Below are 17,395 nucleotides of genomic sequence, written 5' to 3' on the forward strand. Positions count from 1 at the left end.
ACCGCTTTGGCTTCAAGTGCAAACATTCCACAATGGTCTGAATCCCTCGACTCGGCAAATGGTTGACGCAGCTGCTGGTGGAACCATCAACAATAAAACACCGGAAGATGCCTATGAGTTTATAGAGGAGATGTCACTGAATAACTATCAGTGGCAAGTTATGAGGACAAAGCCAATGAAAACAGTCGGCGTTTATAACGTCGATTCAGTCACCATACTCTCTAATCAGGTAGAACTTCTCAATAAAAATATTGATGGTTTTCTTAGTTCTACGCAGGTACATCCAGTAATGAGGTGTGACTCAAGTGGAGGAGGTGTGCATACAGAATATCAATCCTTCAATCCTACAACCGAAGAGGAACAAGTCAACTATACAGGTAACAATAACTTTATATCTCAAAATAACCCATACAGTAATACTTATAATGCAGGTTGGAGGAACCACCCAAATTTCTCCTAGGGTGGTCAAGGAAATCAAAAGCCACAAAATCCTCAGGGTTTTCAACAGCCACCTTATCAACAAGAGAAGAAACCGAACCCTGAGGAGATGCTTTCAAAATTCATATCAATGTCAGAAACCCATTTCCAAAATACCGAGACAGCACTTAAGAATCAATAAGCATCGATCCAAGGGCTCAAAACTCAGATAGGCTAGCTATCCAAACTAATCTCCGAATGACCACAAGGTAGCTTGCCAAGTAACACTGAACCCAACCCAAGGGAACAGCTCAACGCAATTAATATCCAGAATGACGAAGGAGTCGTTGAGCCTTAGCCGAATTTCCACTTAAGCTCTATCACATGCCCGGCATATGCATACAAAAATAAAAGTAACAACACGCTTACCTTGTGACTTAAACTCTGGCTCCCCCTAATCATCCACACGTCACTCCCCAAACCCCTAGGTGGTGCCACATGCCACTTTACCACAGATCTTTTTGTGTCCTATTTTACCACCTCAATTTTAAAAGCCCAAATCACCAGAACCCTCTCTCTCCAAAATTAAAATTCAGGAATTGCCTCGAATTAAATTTACTCTTGGGCCTTTTAAAGGCCCACCAACATACTCAGACCCACACCAGACAGTCAAAACACAGTATTTCTAAAATTCATTAAAAATTATAGAAATCCCGAAAATTGGGGCGTTACATTGTTGACTTAATATATGTTTCATATAAGAAATGAAATTAAGTACAAGAATTGATAATGTCATTTATATGAAAATGATGCTTGAGTGAACTTAGTATAAGGCTAGGATACGTATGGCACGCCATTAAGGTTATAAGCATGATTAATTAGGGATTTTACAGATTATTACGAGATCTAGCATTTGTTGCATATCATCAAATTATATGTATCATATGTTAGCCCGGATGAGAAACCTCGATATAATGTCAACTTGTGTGAGTAACCCTGAAATACTGTCAACTTGTATGAGCATTACATTCTTGTATATCTGAGTTTATTTTACTATAATTCCACCGAGCGATGTTCAATTGATTGAAAATAAAATTTAATTCATGAATTGAAAATGAAATGGTATTGATTATACTTGACATATAGATTGCTATATGATTTTGTTTTAAATGTTAACAGTATTTACTCTTTGAGAAACGTAACTAACGTATTTGATTTGTGGTGATATTGCATGTATAGAAATGTGTTAATGTGCCAAAGGAAGTTAGGTTGGTAGTGTTAGAGTATGCCCAAAGACCAATCATGGGATGATTGTAAAAACATACTTATTTTACCTCGTTTATTAATATAAGGCATTGTCATTATTATTTCAGTTTCTTTTCTGTGTATATAAATAAATTGTTTTATAATAATGTCCTGAGAATAATATGATTATTCTTAAAAGGTCCTTAGTAGATTATTATTGTGGGCTTGGACAATAATAATGCATTAAGACTAACGTGTAGTTTATTGATGACAAAGTGCTGTCATTGACATGGGATGTCAAATTCAATACATAAGTATGTGTGTTAGAGAACAACATATTGGACTGACCCACTATGAGTATGTTTCTTGGATTATTATGTAATAGTCACAATATTAATCATAGTGATTACTATGTATACAATCCTCAGACTTGAGATCATCATTATCCCAACATCGTGAGTCGTATATTTTGATTAGTCAAACACCTACCATAATTGGTTTTTCTATAAAGGTTGATGTTGGATATACCATAATCTATGTAGTGGGATATAGTTTATCAATATAGGATTTGTCCCTCCAACATAATGGGAGCAATATCTTAGGCCACTTGATTCAGTGAGACTAGAAATGCATGGCCATGCTCAAATAAGTCGATATGAGATATCATACTTATTTGTTTATCGTAGTCTACTCAGGATATCAAGAAACATTAGATGGATTGTGCAAGTGTGACTATTTCATGACTTGTGTCCATTCTATAAATAAAAGACAAAAGGATTTAATACATAAAGGGGTTAATCACAAAGAGATTATGTCGAATCATGACTTCTTGTAACTTAGGTAGCAATGATGCATTGCTAGATTCCACTCATTGTTTGTAATATTAGAATTGTTCTAGTATTACTGCTAATGTTACAAGAACCTACAGGGTCACACTCTATGACTGAAACAAACAGAATCCAAACATAGTTGGTATTGCTTTTAGCTGTCACGTGCATTAAATTGATTATAGAATCAATTTAATTAGGCGATTAAATATCGAATCAATTATATGTACAATTATATTGTACACATAATGAGAACATGGTTAAATTAATATATATAAAATTGATTCATATAAAATTTAACTAAATATAATTTACGAAATCCTTGTTGTAATTATTGTAATTAAAATTTACGATCAAATATTATTATAATTATTGTAATTGTAATTTTTCGGTCAAACATTATTATACTTGTGGTAATTATAATTATTATATTCGGTTAATTATTATAATGAATTTTAATTCATATTAAAATATCAACTATTTCCGAATTAGGAAATATATGGTTTTTAAGAAAACCTAATATACCTGAAATAAAAAGAGCGAGTTCTAGCCGCCATTATATAGTGAATTCTCTCTGAAAAGTTTAAGAGAGTTCTTGTTTTTCGTTGTGACATCAGGTGGATTACGTAGAGATCGAAACTTTTTGTAGCGGCTTGAAATCGACATACAATTGTGTAATCAGTTTCACAACAGTTATCTTTGGTTTTCCAAACGATTAAAGGTAATCATCCATACCCTTCTCACTCTGATTCATTCCTCACACATGGATCCTTAGATGTGATCGCCAGATTTAATTTTTTCCATTGCGCCATGAGGTATACTATTGTTCTTATAGGTAGCCTAATAGAATGATTTTTTATACTTTAATGCTCAAGGTAGGCTTTAGTTTTCATATGACATCCTATATGTTTACCCCATTTATTTTCCATTTTTCTTTGTAGATTGTCACTTTGTCGAACTCATCAAGCTAGATCATCTCGGAGCTCGCACTATCACCAAATTGATAACTTTTTTATCATTTTGAGTCAAGGATTGTGGAATGTTTATAAGTGTTTTGAGTAACCTTTATTATATATAATTCTTTACAAGTTGAATATGGTATTAAACTTGATTTATGTGATTTAGATGTTAGTTTTGGTATGTGGTTTAGAAATGCATGATTTGGCATTTGCTATGCCTAATTGATTTGGTATATTTTAATATATATGCTCAAGATATGTATGGCATATGAAATTGCATGTTTTAAAGTCGATTTGCATAGGTAAAATTGGTATGGAATGACTTGGTAAATAAGTGATAATTGACATTGAATTGTTGAGGTTTAAATTATGTGCATGTAATGAATGTCTTGATGAAAATTTGAACATAGTTGTTTGAACTATTTGGAATGTTTTGGTAGGTTTTGAGACAATTAAGAATAGTATTTTGATGCATTTTAGAATGGTTGAAATGGAAACTTTGGAATAGGTATCAAATGACTCAAGTTTTACCAAAAACAGAGTCCACGTCCTGATAAGCAACCTACCTCGTAGCAACGTCGACCGCTAGTGAGTCACGACACGATGTCGAATGGCCTGATGACGTGACGTGACGTGACAAACTATTTGGTGACGTCACAATGTGTAAGAGATGATGTCACGACATTGACCCTAAATTTTTAAAACTTTGTAATTTAGTCTTATTTTATGCTCGAATTGTCAAAAAAGCTTCTATAAGCTCGATTAAGACTCAAGATTGTTTGTTAAACCAAAAATGAATGTGATTGATGTTTGAATGCATGTGAAAATGATTATTTTATTGTGAATTTGACTGTAGTTGCTCCAAAAATAAATGTAGCAACTTGTAGCTCGAACTTAACGATCGAATCAAGTGAGGGGCGTTAATTTCTAATATGTTCACACTATAAAATTTTGATGTATGGCAAGGAAAGAAAGTAAGCATTTGTAAAGGGGAAATTGCAACATAAACCCCTCTACCTTTTTTATATAAACTTTAATGGTATTTTTCAAGTAATATTTTTATAATTACTCCTTCCAATTTGCTTATATTCAACTATTCAACATGCAATTTTACATAATAAGTCATTGTAAATCTTAAAACTATTTAAGAAAAAAAAATTAAAAGTTTATAACTACTTTTAGAAATTAAAAACACTATTAAAATTGAAATAGTATTTTAAAAATATAAATAATGTTACAATAAATTATTTAGTGGCCACAATATTTATATTTAATTAGCAATCTACGTTCACTAATTAATAATTAAACTCAAGTTAGAAACTATATATATAAATAGAATTTGACATAATCTATTATTAAAAATATTTATATTTTAAAAATAATTTGAAAATATTGTTTATTTAAATTCAATCAAATATTAATTATCATGCTTTTATAATTAAACATATATATTATTATGTTTTAATTTCGTAAGCATATTATTATGGTCGTTTCAAGGGCCATTGAGACTTGATGTTTAAAACGTGTTCGAAGAGAGTTTGGATTCAAGGGTCATCTTGACTTGATCTTAGATGAAAGATTCTGCTTCAAGGGCCTTCTAGGTTTGATCTTGAAAAAAAAAATGAGTTTAGCCTTCTTTTTGTCGATTGAATTGGATCGAAAGGCGACTACTTTCAGAAATGGCTTTTGACCTCCTTTACGCATTTGAATTAGATCGGAAGATGACGTTTCCCTGAAACTAATATAGCGTTTGTTAGAATTTCTTTAAGTTATTCAATTTCTTCAAAGTTTCTACAAAGAATTTTGGACTCTTGTACGTGTGAATAGAGGTGTTCATGGTCGGGTTGGGCCTAAGCATGATATTAGCATGCTTTATGCTTGCCCAAGCCCGGCACGACTCAAAATATTGGTCTAAAATTTCGTCCAAGCCCACTCATATTTGCAAAAGACTAACCCAAGCCTATTTTACGCCTGCTCATATTATTTTTTTAAAACTTTTTAAAAAATATTTTATTATTTTATTTTAATATTTAATAATATTTTTTTCTATTTATTGAATTTTTTATATAGCCATCTTACCATTATTTTAATGTTTACATTGGAGTAGTATTATATATTTAGTATAGGTTTTATTTTTTTAATTTGTTATAAATTACATAATATATAAAAATAACATAATATAAAGTATTATAAATTTAAAAAATGGATCTGGTCGGGCCAAGCTCGAGACTTAAATGTTCAAGCCCAAGTCCGTTCCATATTTTAAAGCAGACCTAATTTTTCCCAAGCCCATTTTCGGATCTAATATTTTTGCTCAAACTCTCTCAAATTTTAAGCAAACCTTGGGCCTAGGTAGGTAGCCCGACCCATGAATTGATCTACTTGTAAATGTGTTTTTAATGGCTTGGAGGTGACCTCTTTTATAATTTCAGCCACTTAAATAAAAAGAATTCTTGTAAAATTTAACTTCTTCATTTAAGTGTATTACAAAATTAAAATTTATTATTTCTTATTTACCTCTTATCAATTTAATTAATTAAAGATACAATAATCGTTAAAAAGAATATGCTTTCTTTATAAAAGAATTTTAAAATGATTTAATTCCTTAACTTGTCTCTTTATTAATTTAATTTAATTTAATTAATGATAAACAATAATGACATATGATGAAATTTGATTGGTCCAAAATTTCTCCTCTACACTATTATTAATGAAATGTTAAATTTGCGATTTTTTTAAAAAAATATTAAATATAATTTAATTAATACATACCATCAACTTGTAGATCTTATTAGTGTTAAAATATTTTCCTATGTTTATTTGTGTAAAAGAAAGTTGATGAATGAAAAATCTTTTCCTAGTCAATTGCAAATTGAATTTTCCGTGGAACATTTTACAAACTTTGTCTGAAGCTTTAACCCGCCATAAGCTCTTCTCAAAATGCCATCACCTGCGCCTCTCGTCGATATCTCTCTGCTCTAGGATGGCTTCACAAATCAAGTTTGTTTTCTTGACAAATCAACTAAGCATAGATTAACTTAAGGGTTTTTTCCTTGAATAATATAAAATAAATAAATAAATACGAAAATAGGATAATATAAATACTATTTACGAGAATAGCCAAAACAACAGTAGAATACCGATGTTGCTTGACCAATCGACGACACCACTTTATTTTTTTAATTATTTTTTTCAGTGTAGCCTGATCAATCGACAATACCTGTATTTAATACCGAAAAATATGAGTATTTTTAAACAGTATACGAAAAAAAAGAAAATAATAACAATAATAATTTTTATTAGTGTTAATAATTTTTATTAGTGTCGCCAATATGTCAGGCAGCACCAAAAAAGTTTCAAATTTTTAATTTTTTTAAGCTGAAAAGAAAAAAAAGAGTGTTTTAATTTTTCTTCGAGTACTAAAAGATGAGCCCGTGAATGATGGGTCACATCCACGTCAGCCGTCAGGCTGGTGCCGCCCTGACAGATTGACAACACCAACTTAACGGCTGGCGCAGATGTGACCCGTCAATCACGACCTTGTGTTTTAGTACTTGAAAAAAAAATTAAAACACTAGGTTTTTTTTTTCATTCCAGCTTAAAAAATTTTAAAAAATATTTTTTTATTATTATAAAAAGGGGTTGGTTTGGTATCCTAACCCCTACACATTCATTGTTGTTTCAAAAAAATATTTTGAAGCTCTTCCCCCTATTCAATTACAGTTTGGTTTTGAAGCTTCTCCTCTCCCTTATTAGTTAAGTTTCTTCAAAAAACAATTTATCATTTTAATTTTTTGCAGCAATTCATTTCGATGGTGTTATTTTAGAAACAACCGTTCATTTTATTTTTGAAACTTGCCAAAAAACCAGAATGAGATTCAATAGGAATGTGTTTGTTGATGATATGAAAGAGAAGGTCAGTGAAAAAATTTTCCAGCGTTGTGAAAAGAAGATAACGAAACTGTAACAGCTCGTTTTCAGTGAAATTGGAACAGTAATTTTGGGACCATAAATCTGACGTGAAAATATTTATTTTATTATTATTTTAATGTCTACAGCATCTTAGTAATATCGTATAAAAATTTCGTTAAGAAATTTTACTGTATGCATGCTCAATTCGATAAAAATGACTAAATCGTAAAAGGTATAAAAATGAAATTCTAGTAGCTAAATGTGTCACATGGCTATAAAACTTTAATGTAAGAGTCCTTATGTGGTAAAAAGACCATTAATGAAGTGAGTGGACATTTATGGGCATTTTATCAAGTGATTTTAATGTTAATGGTTAAGGTTAATAAGGTAAATTAAAAAATTAGCATAAAATAAAATAAAGAAAAGAAAGATATCATCTTTCTTCCATCTTCACCACCAACATTAAACTTAAGAAAAGCCATTGGAGAAGCTTCAACATTCGGCCATCACTCTTTGTCTTGCATGTGAGTATTTTTCATCCCATTTTTAATGATTTCGATGTTTTCAGAATCGTTGTAGCTTAATCTAGCTAGCCCAGGGACTAATTTGCAAAACTGTTAAAAGTTAGGGTTTTTCCATGAATGTATATATGTTTTTTGTGATGTTTGATGGAAGAAAATGAACCTTTGTTGTTAGATAAACAACTTTTGTAAAGTGATTTTGGTTGACAATGTTAATTAGGGATTAAATTGAAAATGTGAGATATTCATGGTAAAATTGTGAAAATAATGAAATATATGAGTTGCTAGAGACCTATATGAAATTCAGCTAGCATGGGTTAGGGATGAAATTTCATGAATTTTAATTTATGAACTTAAGGACTAAATTGTAATGAAATCAAAATAATAGGGGCAAAAGCATAATTTTACAAAAATATGAATTTGGATTGAATTAAATATAATGATTATTGAATGAATTGAATTTATTCATTTAGATCAAGATAAACCTCGTAGGGCTTTAGATCAGGGCAAAGATAAAGTTTCAGATTAATCAACTCCGTATCTGTATTTTAATCGTCGAGGTAAGTTCGTATGTTTAGATAACATTTTAATATGGTTAATTTAAATGCTACTTTTTCGTATTATTATATTATGTTTCTAAGGAAAATCCAACGATGTTTTGACGACCTTTGAGCCCCGTTTGAACCTTAGAATTATATAGGATACAAATGACATGTCATTAAGGTTACCATGTTTCGGGTGCTGGTCCTGAAAGTCCCACTGACGGTTAAGTTTTGGCATGTTTCATGAATACTTGACAGCTTGTGTGAGTAGCACCGTGTAGCTACGTTTCAACCGACAGCTTGTGTCAGCAAACCCATTTATGGCTCGAGAGAGAGCATCTATGTAAAGGAAAAGGAAAGCAATGGTTTCGACCATATATTAGCACACAATGTGTGAGATTCCCGCATATCCGATAATATTCTAAGTGGTTCAATAGGCACACAAAAGGAAGGAGCGGTAAGTGTTTCGATTGGCAATGTCATGAAAGTATGGAAAGGTAAAAGATGTTGATGATTAAAGTATGTATAGCCATATTCATGAAAAGTGTGAATGCTTATATGCTATGTTCATGAAAACTATTATACCATGTGGTGAATTTACTAAGTTATGTGTTTATCCACTAACTTGAGTTGTTATGGATGCTTAGGCTCGTGCCAACCTATATTGGATTAATTCATAAATTATTTTAAGCTTATGTATTGAAATGGTAAGCTTTGTTTATGATTTACGAACTTACTAAGCATTATATACTTACTTTGTATTATTTTTCCATAGTTTTAGATAATCGGAAGCTCGTTTAGGTTGGAAGTTTGTCGAAGATTCATTACACTATCCATCGGCTATATCAATAGATTTTGATGATTTTGAGTCATGGTTATAATGGCATGTATAGGTGTTTTGTGTTTGATGAAATAGTCATTATATTTGGCTTGTAAATATGGGATTTTGGTTGGTGAATTGGTTGTTATGTTGGCATGTTTATGTCGTCTTATAATTATTAACATTTTGGCAATTTTGTACTTAAATGGTAGATGTTGAAATGGTAAATTAAATGAATGTTATGAATAGTTCTTTTAATATGCTTGCATGTGGTCATTATGGTATGGTTTGGTATGGAAATAGATAGTAATTGTTGAGTTGATAAATGGCTAATTTGGTAAGTTTGGATGTGGTTAACATATGGTCAATTTTGCTAAGGTTTTGTGATGATAGATGTTGAATGGCCAAATTGGTATATTTGAGTGTGATTTTGGCATGTGAACATTGTAGTAAGTTTTGGTAAATATTTAGTTACAAAGGTTGGTTGATTTATGGTTAAACTATGCAAGTGTATAAGCATGTTTGGTTGTGGTGATTGAGGTGCCTTTTAGACATATTGGTTGAATGATTAAATACCATGATGATCTAGCTTGACTATGCATATGTTTAGGTACATTTTGGATTCTTGAAAATAGGTGCATATGGCTTGTTTAAGTGATCATGCTTTGGATGAAGGAAATAGTTTGAAAATAGCCTATTTTTCATCTACACAGCTTAAGACACAGGCGTGTGCCTTAGCCATGTATGACACATGGCCATGCAACATGGTTGTGTGTCCTTTGTAGGTTTCAAAGGGTTGCAAGTCAAGCAATTACATGTCCTAGCACACGGCCTGGCACACGGGCGTGTGAGGCCATTTCAAGAATTACACGACCTGGCACACAGTCGTGTGGCTTAGCCGTGTAACCCAGGTCAAGGAGTTACACGAGCACAGAGACGGGCTAAGACATTGCCGTGTGTCCCTACTTCAAATGTCCACATGACCGTATGACCCATGCAGTATGAAAATTTTTAACTTTTCCTAAAAAATTCTATATGTTTCTGATTTAGTCCTGATTCATTTCTAAAATATTTTTAGGGCCTCGAAGGCTCGTATAAGGGACAATATGTATGGGTTTGATTGATATTGTCATGTTTTATGATATGTTTGAAAATTAATTGTTTTGAATTTAAAAATTTTAGTAATGCTCCATAATCCTATTCCGGCAACGAATTTGGGTTAGGGGTGTTACAGAAATTGTTCTATAAATTTCTAGTTTTGTTAAATCCTATCAAATTTACTAAGATGGAACTTCTGGACGAAGATGACATTAAGACAATGGTCACATTGTATTGTCTACCAGGGAGGTTGAACATTGAACCGATTCAGTTATTTGCTAAGTTAGAATATGCGAAGCCTATTGAAAATGTAATACAATTAAGTCAACAATATGGAGTTGAAAACCCACGTACAGAGGTTCCCAAGTCGACTGTGCACGATTTTGAAATCGATCTCAACATTGGATGTTCAAATCAATATTGAATGATAAGAACTACCGATCAAATGTGTGTATGATAGTGAAGGTGTCGGCTCAAACTAGGGCCAACCCCTCATCGCCGGGTGATAGGAACTGTCAGTCGAATGTGTGTGGGATAGCGAAGGTGTTGGATCAGGCTCGGGTGGTGAAGGAAATTGTTGATGAAGACAAGGTTATAGAGGACATCGTCATTTCATATGTGGAGGGACTAACGTCAACCAACCACCGTATAAGTAGGGCAACCCATTCTTTATGTACCACCCCTGGTAGTCCCTCGAGGTAGTGAAATCAAGATAAAATAAGACTAAATTAGGCCTTCTCTCCAACTAACACCCAATTTTTTGCATGTTTCCCCTTCTTGTCAATTCTGTAAACATCTGTTCTCAATTGTATAGGAACGTCCGGAATATGTTGACTACACCTGAATTGACGAAGCACCTGATCCCCGACATACCACTCCACCATTTGAAAATTTATAATTGGTGCGTCGACACACCATACCATTGCATCTACTCTAGCAGAAGAAGAACTGACGGAAGCAACGTCCGGCGCGATATACGGCATCCACACGAACTGCACAAATAAACACATGATTAGAATACTAATTACAATGCAATTTAATAATTAAACTAATTACATGACATTAATATAATTTAATTTTTTGAAAATAAATTACCCTATCCCCAGTGTATCCCTTGATCATCTGTCGATATATAATGAGTGTTTGGACTTCTCGATGTTCGAGCAAATATACCATCTAAAAATATAAACCAAACTCGTTAGAAAATAATTTCATAAAAAAAATCTTAACCTAAGTTTTTATTTTTTTTTGCCTATTCACAAGTGGGAACACATGTACTTGGTGACCCACTGATGCCAGAAATGGCATTACGTATAGCACCCAAGATTGTAGTAATATCAGGCAGCCACATATATCAGTAGTTCTGTGTTTTGATGCCTGACAAAGCTCGCGATATAGCATAGCTAGTACTGTCGAACCCCAACTGTATGAATGAGCACCTTACAATGAACTAAGTAAGGGCAAGTACATCAAGTGGACTCTATTATTATTGGAATTTAGTATAAGTACCCCCTATAAGCTGTAGTATATAAGCCCGATTAGCCTGTATCTTGCATAATCCGATAATGTTTCAAAATTTGCCCTTAACCACGAAAATTTTAAACTCGTAAATTTTAAGGTACCATCACCAGGAGAGTGTCCAAGCAAGTGATAGTAGAAAGCTACAGAATCTGCTATGCCACTTGTACCGGTTATCGCATCACCATCCACGGGGAGCCCTAATTACATTGCGACATCCTCCAATGTGATGGTGCATTCCCCACATGGTAAATGAAAGGTGTGCATCTCTGGGCGTCACTGCTCAACTAGTACTGATACTAAGTCGGCCCTCAACTCAAAGACACGAATTAATGTCACTGATCCAAATCCCGAATCTAAATAGAGCATAATCTGTGCGTTCGGCCAGTACCTCAAACCATGGCCACGCAACCTCAACACGCGACACAGACCCCAATCATATTAGAAAATTGGTTAAGAAATGTGAAATTAAATAAAAAAAATCACGTGCAACTATGCTAAAAACTACGTACAACATTAGAACATTCTCTTACTGGTGAATAGATCATCCTAACTGAATAGATCATCCTAACTATGTGATCTTCAGTAGTAATTAAAGAACTCATATCGATATCTACAAAAACTATAGGAAATTTTCTTTTTCGACTTAAAAATAACAATATAAAAATAACACTTTATACTAATACTTAAAACTATTAATTTTATCTAAATTTACCTTAAAAATAACATCTACCAATAAAAATGTGAAATATAATATAACTACATATCTGAAAAAATTTAAACTTTTAATACAATTCTAAATGTTTGTAATATAAAAAATTAAATATACAAATTAATTAGTATAGAAACCTACTAATATAACTAATTATAATAAAAATCAATTAACCATAATTTTATTTAATTTTAGGGATAATAAATTAAATAGTAACTTCTTAATAAAATATAATATATTTTAACAATATTAAACTACTATTAACAATATTAATTAAAAAAAAAGAAGGGAATGAAGAAAACATACCTTGATTGTGCTAGGGGTGAGGGGAACTTCAACTTAAATTTTCTATGTAAGGGTTGGGACCAAACCAACTTCTTTTTATAATTCTAAATGTTTGTAACACAATTCTAAATGTTTGTAATATAATAAAAATTAAATATACAAATAAATTAGTACAAAAACCTACTAATATAACTAATTATACTAAAAAATTAATCATATTTTTTTTCGAGGATAATAAATTAAATACTAAATTCTTAATAAAAATATAACATACTTTAACTATATTAAACTACTATTAACAATATTAATTAAGAAAAAACAAAGGAAGGAAACATACCTTGGTTGTGTTAAGGGTAAGGAACCTTCAACGTTTTTTTTTTTTTCTGTGTGGGAATTGGGGAAGAAACCAACCCCCTTTTATAATAAAAAAATAATATTTCAAATTTTTTTAAGTTGAAAAGAAAAAAAACTGGTGTTTTAAATTTTTTTCGGGTATTAAAACATGGGCCTGTGACCGATGAGTCACATCTACCTCAGCCATCAAGCTAGTGCCGCCACCAAACACATTGGTGACACCAATAAAAAATATTTTTTTTCTTTTTTCTTGCAAACTATTTAAAAAAAACTCTTATTTTCTAGTATTAAATACAAGTGCCGTCGATTGATCTGGCTGCACCCGAAAAAAAAAATTTTAAATGAAGTGGTCCGTCGATTGGTCGCAAAGACCAAGATTCCTTGTTTGTTTTGTCTATTCTCGTAAATATTATTCTTGTTATCCTATTTTTGTATTTATTTATTTTTTATATTATTCAAGTAAAAAACCATTAACCTAATCAAGTTTTTCCCCAATCTCTCTTATTGCGTCTCGTACCTTAGCTTCCTCTTGCTAAATTATTGTTGTTCTTTAAGAGTCTCCATGACACCCTTGAAACCTCCCAAACACGGCCTAGACGTTATGGCTAGATTAGGAATGATACATTAGCCACCGAAATGACTAAGCTAACTTACGTTACCATTGAAGGCTTTAAATAAATTCATTTTAGAGAAAAACTGTAGTTGTACTTTTGTTAGTTTAAAACATTCATTTATTAGGTCAACTGCACTTAAGATTCATTTTATTTTTGATAGTGTTGTTTTAGCGAAAACCATTTGCCTATCTCTCATCTTTGTAAAAACTTGATGTTAAACTAATGCAGCGGAAAAAAAAAACATTTTTCAAGTTATTTTGAAAACCTAGTTGCCTTATTGATTTGTTTTTCAAAAACGATTCCTTTGTAATACAACAACAATTAGGGAACAACATCAAATTTTACTTAATTTATATATCATGCATTTCCTAGTTATTATACTTGAGTAATCCATGCATGCAAAAATTCTCAAATGGAAAGTTACCAAGCCACAGACTAGAAATAATTAAAAATTTACAAACCAAACCCAATAGAGACTGATTAATACTTATTAAAAATAATCCGAGGTCCAAGGTGATTCTCCGTATACCGAGTCCGGTCCTAATTTCAAGGTTTACCTGAAAAGTTAAACACTATGAGGGTGAGCTTATGAAAGCTCAGTGTGAGTCGAACAGTTATTTGAACAATCACAAATATCAAAAATAGTGAAACATACTAGCATTAATAGAAGAACACATAATCATTATTGGAATTTCGTATCATTACTTAGCCATTATCAAATCGATGACACACAATATATGGGCATCTGCTATCATTCATTCGAGTAACAATCATTAATTTCGATATCATTCAATACAACACAATATAATACGTAGCATAAATCAATAGCATTCGAGTATGTCGTGAACATGATGCAAGGCAAAAAGGTCCCTACCCAAACCATCCACTACACACCACGAGTTCCCTAGAACCCGTCTGCCAAACTCCAATGAATGTGAGCAAAGCTTGATGTGGTAAAACCACCGAATAACAATAATGCAGTAAAACTGTCGAATAACAAATAATGTGATATAATCGTCAATCCCCTCGGTACTCCAAATACAGTGCACTGACTACGAATAAATGCGGACTTAATATGCCACCAGTACTCTACAGAACTCCCCCATCAACTATAAAATATCCCATCCCAATGCACATGCAATATGTCAGACAATCTCATACATAGCCATAATTTAATACTTTTCACATTTAATTGACATGTTCAACATGCCCTCAGTCGAATACTTTCCGTGAATGGAATCAATGTTTCAACTTTCAAATTACCATTAAGATGGTATCTGTAATAGCCCAAAATTGGGTCTAGTTTGAACAGAGGTTTCGAGACCACAAAATCTAAGATAGAAATAATTATTTTATGATTATTTTTAGGTCTATGATATGATTGCATGATTGTGTGAAAATTTCGTGAAGAAATTTCATGCATAAAGTGCTCAATTTGAAGTTAGGGACTAAATTGAATAAGTTACAAAACTTGCATTCTAGAAGTTTCTAGTATGAAATTGCTTTGAAATATTAATTAGGAGGTCTTAAATAGAAATTCGACCAATATCTAAGTGACAGAAAAAAATTGGACATGGATGGAATTTTTGAAAGTTTAGTAAGAAAGGGCATTTTGGTCATTTGGTAATTAAAAGAAATAAAAAGGGAAAATAAAGCCAAAATTGACTCATATTTTTCATGGAGGCCAAAATTAGCATGGGGGAAGCCATGGCTAGGGTTTTCAAGCTTTCCAAGCTCAATAGTAAGTCCGTTCTAACCCGTTTTTCAAGTTCTTTACGTTTTTGGAATCCCAGTAATTTGATTAAGCTTATTCTAGCAATAATTTAAGCTAGGCTTCATATTTGGAAAAATACCCATAGGTGAAATGTGTTTATTTTGATGTTTTATGATAGAATATGAGGTTTTAAATTATGTTAGACAACTTGTGCTACTCGGTTTTGAGTGAAAACGAGTAAAAGGGCTTAATCGGTAAAAATACCTAATAGTCATAAGTATATGTTAGAGTGCGAATTTGATGTTGCCATAGAAGGGAAAAGTGATTAGCATGTCATAAAACATAAGAATAAGGGATGAAGTTTAATTCCCGAGCCTAGGGGCAAAAGTGTAAATATGCAAAAGTTTAGGGGCAAAATTGTGAGTTAAGAACTGTTTTGAATAGTAAATTAATTAAATAAGTAAAATATGATGTTTTAGATCCCGTAAAATGAGATTTGAACCTAGAATGAGAGAAAAATCGAAAATTGGGAAAGTTGGTAAAATGGCCGTTTTAGTATCGAGGTAAGTTCATATGTATAATAAGCATTAATTTATGCATGTTTCAATGTAAAATTGATATATTTATTATAATTTCTGAGGTGTTGAAAGTATGTAAGTTAGTATGATAATAATACAACAATAATCTTTGTAATTTATATTTGAAAGTTAAATTTAATGAATTAATTGAATTATGTTAAATTAAATAATTATGGTGCCAAGTTTATGAATTGATTTAAAAATATGTCTATGGTACATGAAGTGCATTGAATTATCATACATAAATGTGATTTCTATGATTATGGATATTATGGGAAATTGTAAGTTCATATGATTTTTAATAAGGCAATGTGTAATTTAATGTTATTGTCTTGATATTAAATGAGATGTAAGTTTATATGTAAGTAATACATCAATATTACTTGTATTATGATATTTTATAATAATATTGAAAATATGTTTGTGGATAATTACTTGATTGGTGAAATTGTTGGAAAAGAGAGAGAAATCCCGGTTGAACATTCGGAAAGATTGAATAATATAGATGGAACGTAGCTAGGTCACATGTATGGTGCTGAGTGCACATCATGTGTACAAGAGAGCTACAAGACATTATGATGTAGCTAGGTCGCATGGGTGATACTATGTGTACACCATGTAGACAGGAGAGCTACGAGATATATGTAGCTAGGTCGCATGCATGGCTCCAGGTGAAGGACACCATGTAGACAAGAGAGCTACGAGATAAATTGGCTAGGTCACATGGGTGGTACTGAGTGTTCACCATGTGTACAAGAGAGCTGAACTATATGATGGGTGGAGCTATGTGCTGAAACCACCAAGTATCGAGGATTGATCCAAAGTGTTCAACGGGAGACTCTCTATGTATTGCTTTGTGAGTTTTGTGATGAATAAGTGCAGGAACTTGGTTATGTGAATGATGTGTTCATTAAGTGACCAGGATGTGGTAAGGTTATAAACAAGCAAGTTATACATGAGGATGATTTTATGGTGACCTTGTGATCATGGGCCTATACTTTTGATGTATGAAATGTGGTGAAAATGATTTGTGATATGTATGTTAAAATGAGGTTAATACAAAGAAAGTGTGAAAGAGTGAATTAGCAATAAAACTATTTTGGACAGTAGCAGTGATGTCATTTTGAAAAATCACCAAAAATAGTAGAAATTGAATCAGAGACTTAATGAGATATCAAATTAAATATTAATGAGTCTATTTTCATATAAAAGAAACAAAGTAAGAAAAGGAGTTCTATATTTTGAGATATTTATGTTTTTGTGAGACTGGTTCAGAATG

The sequence above is a fragment of the Gossypium arboreum genome, chromosome 3, assembly GCF_025698485.1.
Source record: "Gossypium arboreum isolate Shixiya-1 chromosome 3, ASM2569848v2, whole genome shotgun sequence".
Lineage (NCBI taxonomy): Eukaryota > Viridiplantae > Streptophyta > Magnoliopsida > Malvales > Malvaceae > Gossypium > Gossypium arboreum.